This window comes from Cupressus sempervirens, chromosome 8 (assembly GCF_028749045.1).
Source record: "Cupressus sempervirens isolate cs-2001-9-10 chromosome 8, ASM2874904v1, whole genome shotgun sequence".
NCBI lineage: Eukaryota > Viridiplantae > Streptophyta > Pinopsida > Cupressales > Cupressaceae > Cupressus > Cupressus sempervirens.
In genome coordinates, this window is record NC_143125.1 from 293,190,000 (window position 1) to 293,195,535 (window position 5,536).

Genomic DNA, 5,536 nt, shown 5'->3' on the forward strand with positions numbered 1-5,536 from the left:
TGAATGTTCTCTGATTTCCTTATAGCTGAATGGCTGAAAATTACACCATGTCATCATGAACCCGTTATGAATCTGTGGGGTATGCATGATTTAGGGCATTGAAATTTATTCCATGCTTTGTGTGATATGTACCTCATGTGTTGATGGCAGATTGATAATGATGTGTTGTAGTTTTCAGCTTTATTAATGACAACTAACATGCTAAAACTTGAATCTAAATGTGCTAAAACAACACTTATTGAAATCTAAAAAGTAAAACACACCTCTACTCTACTGTCCCAAAGCACTTATTATAATCTAAAAAATACCTCAAAAGCACCGCTTGAGGTGAATCCCATTGATCGGGATTCCCAACTCCTCTCCATCAAGTGTAGATAGATGGAAAGCATTATGTTGCATGGTTTCAATTATGATGTACAAACTAGCCCACATGGCATTAAACTTCATATGCTTTCCAAGCCTACTTTTCAATTCATCCCATTTCAAGACTATGTCTCTAGCTGAAAAATCCTTGGAGATGCCTTCTTATTAAACGTCCTTTTCATCTGATTTTGACGACTCTCAATCTTCTGCAACACATCTCTTCTCTTTTCTTCTAAATCATTTAGCTAATTCAACCTTGTTGTCATAGGTTCTTCATCTAGCATATCAAGTTGGTACATGAAATCCAATGCTGGTAGTTCAACTAAGACTGGTAACCTGGCTTCTTTGTCATAAACCAACATGTATGGAGACATGCTTGTTGATCTTTTAGGAGTAATCCTATCAGCCCACAGTGCTAATTTTAATTTCTCATGCCAATAATGTTGATTGCCCTCAAATGTTCTCTTGATAATACGAATTAGGTTCTTATTGGTGGACTTAGCTTGTCCATTACCCTGTGGGTGAAGTTAGATGATGTATTCAAATAAATACCTTGCTAAACAACCCATTCTGCAATCTTATTTCTTGCAAATGCAAGGGCATTATCTTAAATAATAGAATCTGGAACTCCAAACCTACAAACCAAATCTTCATAAAAATTCAATACAACACTTTCATTTGCATCTTTGAGAGCTACAGCTTCTATCCACTTGGTAAAATAATTTGTGGCTATCAATACCCACCTAAGCCTTGCACTTGAAGGTGGATTAATGACGCCAATAAATTCTAGACCCCATTTCATAAATGGTTGGTCCACTTGAATAGGCTACAAAGTAAGTGTAGCCAACCTTTCTTTTCTAACAAAAATTACACACTTTGGACACTTTCTTACCCAGAAATGAGCATCCTTAAATATGTTGGGCCAATAATAGCCAGCTTTCATCAACTTTAGAGCCGTAGCTCTTGGTGAGAATTGGCCTCCAGCTGGCTCTTCATGAAATTGATGAAGGATGTGGTCAACCTGATCTGGTCTAACACATTTCAGCAAAATGCCTTGTAAATCCTTCTTAAACAAAATATTATTCAGAAAACAATAAGGAATGGTTTGCAGCCTGTAATACCTTCATTTTGCTTTGTCTAAACCTTCAGGACAATGTCCTGTCTGTAAGAAATTAACCATGTCATCTATCCAATCATTCTAAATATTTATAACAACAGGCTGTTCTTCATCATTCTGAACTAGAATATCATCTGAATCTTCACTTAACTCATTCTTTCCTAGTTCAACAAGCTGTTCACATAGCCCCTTACCTTTTACCAGCTTGGTAACCTTGAATTTAATATCGTATTCCATAGCTTTGGTAATCCAACCAACCCTCTTGGTATTCAAGTCCTTATTCAGCAAGAAATATTTCATTGAAGGACAAGTAACCATTAGCTATATTTTATTATTTGAAAGCATGTGTCTGAATTTTTTTAGACTTCTTATGACATCAAGGACGTGTTTCTCTACAAATGGATAATGCAATACATAATCTTTCAGTCCTTGGCTGAAAAAAGCTAATGGCTGTTCAAAGCCTTTATCATTTTTTTGTACTAATGTGATAGAAATGCTATCATTATTCTTGTAAGCATATAGAATGAAATCCTTTGAGAAATTAGGATTTAACAATGTGGGCACCAAAGCCAATGCTTCCTTTATCTATTCAAACTTTGCTTACCTTCTTTAGTCCAGCTGAAACTCATGCATTTTCTCAACATGGCTGTTGATGGTAACAAAAATTCTACAATATTTGGAATAAATCTCCTCATAAAGTTTATCCTACCAAGGAAGCTTTGGAGACCTTTCTTATGAGTTGGCAGCGATTAGTCTAAGATAGCACTTACCCTTTCTAGTTCAATGGTGACACCTTCCTTGGAAACATTAAATCCTAACAGCTTGCCTTCATGAACTGAAAAAACACTCTTTTTGAGATTCAATGAAATACCGTACTCCCTGCATCTCTCAAATATTACCCTTAAATGCTGAAAGTGATCTGTTGCATTTTTAGAGAAAACAATAATGTCATCAAGGTAAACAAGAACAAACCTGTACATCAGATTCAAGAAAGCTTTATCCATGGCTTTCTAAAATGTTGCACCCGCATTTGACAAACCAAATGGCATCTTCTAATATGCCATTGTTCCCTATTTGATGGTAAACATTGTCTTATACCTATCTTCTTCCTTGACACAAATTTGACTATATCCTAAAAAACCATCTAGCAATGAGAATCTCTCTGAACCTAAAACAACCTATAAGATTTTCCCCATTAAAGGCAAAGGATGCCTATCTTTCAATGAAGCTCGGTTCAAGTCACAGAAATCAACACATAGCTTGATTTCACCATTTTTCTTTCTTACTTGAACCAAGTTTGAAACCCAAGAAGTATGTTTGATAGGAAAAATAATCTTTCTTTCTATTAACTTATTCAACTCCTTAATCATAAGAGGTTCTAGCTTGGGATTAATTGGCCTTTGTTTTTGCTTGATTGGTTTTGCCTCTGGAGCTAAATCAATAGTATGCTAGCATATATCAGGGTTGAACCCCTTCAAATCTACATAACTCCAAGCAATGACATCCTGAAATTCATTGGTTAGGTTAACAAAAAACTATTTTTCTTCAGTGGTGCATACATTCCCTAGCTTCAATTTTTTACCTTTAGCAACTTCAACTTCCTCATAGTGTTCCTCCTTAATTTGCAAACTATATTTGTCCTTTCTTAGCTGATCATCAGTATCAAAAAATGGACTCTAAGGTAACCAGTCCTTTTGACAGCTTATTTGTCCTTAGTTGAATAACTTGGTCCTCATACTGGTCCTACAACTTCTGCTGGTTTGGTTGAGCAAACTCAGTCTCTTCTCTTATAAAATTCACTAGATGCTGATCAGAGTCAAATACCTGCTAGCTTTCAGCGTTGTTAGGTACAATAGGTTTAATAATTACCTTTACATGATTCTTTACTGTACTTTTGTTAATTTCAGTTGGGATGTCATACTATGCACATATTGCTGCAAGCCTATTATCATGCTTATTCTGATTTTTGGGTGTAGATTGTAGATTGAACACTTCTAGCCCTTCAATTAGGTCCCAAACAACATGTTTGTAACTTTTCAACAGGTCATTTTTTGTGTTGTGGACACCTCTAACTTGGTTTATAATCAGCTCAGAGTTCCCAAACACTTGCAAACAACTAATACCTCTATTGATAGCCCATTTCAATCCATGTATGAGTGCTTCATATTCAGCAAAATTGTTAGTGCAACTAAACGTAAATCTGAAAGAGGCATAAACCTTCCATCTATAGGTGAAATCAACATGCAGCCTCCTCCCACACCTATTTTATTGGATGAGCCATTAAAATATAATTTCCAAACAACATTATTCTGCTATTCTAGGCTTAAATCTATATTATTCATGATGTTTGGTAAGAAATTAGTGGTCTCATGGATAACATAATTCCCCAAGCTTGGTTATTCAACCTATTGTTCTCAAATTTCAACATTTTCAGCAGCCCATTCGTCAAATAATATATCATGAACATTGTCTATGGGCGTTTTGGACTCATAAACAACATTAATTTTCTGTTGATCAAATAAAATAGCTGCTATATTATTTTCAGCAGCAACAATGTTATGTTCAAGGAAATCTTTAGCAATAGGTTCAGATGGAATTGTCACCTTAGTACCATACTTAGTGCAGAAAAGCATGTGAGACCAATCTACAGATACATAACCTACTATTTTGGTAGTGAAATCACGTGATAAACATATGGAAAAATAGGGAAGCAGGTCAATACTTATAATACTCAACCAAGACCATCAAATGCACAAAAAATGCAATATGTGCCAAAAGGACAACAAGGATAGCAAGTTCAAGCACAAAAGGTGAGTTTATAGCCATCACAATAGTAGAAGGAACCTGCTATACCAAAAAACTAGTTAGAAGTTAGTACCCAAAATTTTAATATTGTTAAGCATCTAAAGAAGAATCATGTTCCTGTTTCCATGTGGGACGTTCTAGCACTCCTAGGTCAAAAAGATATGCTACAAGAAGCATTGCAGTCACTTAACTTATCTGATAACGCTTTGGCATAGTAAAACCCTACAGTTCTAATGGCTACAAATACTAATAATTCACAACAACCATCCAAAATAGTGAAGCTACTAGCTTTTTATGTTATAGTCATAATAAGCAAGTAACTTGTTCATAATTGCATGATAGATTCAAGTGCCACTAGCTTAGTTATGCCAAAGAAGATAGTTGACCAACTAGGCCTTAAATATGAACCAATTGAAAAGGGGGTAGTTCAACTAGATGGAATAGCTATTGAAATGATTGGAGTTATAAGGAACATGGATTTGACCTTGCATTCTTGTCCTAGTTTAAAATGTTACCTATTTAGCCTACCACCTAAATGGTTAACTATCAAGTTGTTGTTGGATTTAAAACTCTATGTTTTAGAGATGATATACAGATATAAAAGACTATGAAATGTTCAACTAATGTACAAGTGTTCACATTTTATATATAGTAATTTACAAAGCATTCAAGAATCCACACAGCCTATGGAGGCAATAAAACTACAATGTTGAATAAAAACATGCTACAAGTAAATGACATGAAGAAGAGATAGAAGGAAAGCCTTCATTGCCTGAGCAAGAGGCTGATGGTTGAAGCTGAAGAAGACTCGGGCCTAAATCCAGCTCAAGAACAACCTGCAAAAAAATGATGAAGAAAGGAATCAATTCATACAAACTGAGCAATGAAATCATTCCTATGTACCTTTACTTCATATCATTAAGTCATAACATGCAAATTTAGAAATCAACAAATCAACATCTGAGAAAGTGCCAAAAGAAGGAGAAGAAGAGAAATAGAACACAAGGTTTTTAATACTAATCATGTTTGTTTCATGTGTAGATACAGGTATGAAGACTTGAGGTTATAGAAGGATCATGCATAAGTTACATGCATGATGCCTTCTGGCTGAGTTTGTTTGGACAAAGATAGAAGACACTAGGGAGACTGTCGAGGGGCATACATAAGTTTTAGATATGGGACCTTCTAGTTAAACCAATGTAGCTGATTGAAGACATTGAGAAGATCATTGAAGGGACATCTGTAAGTTAT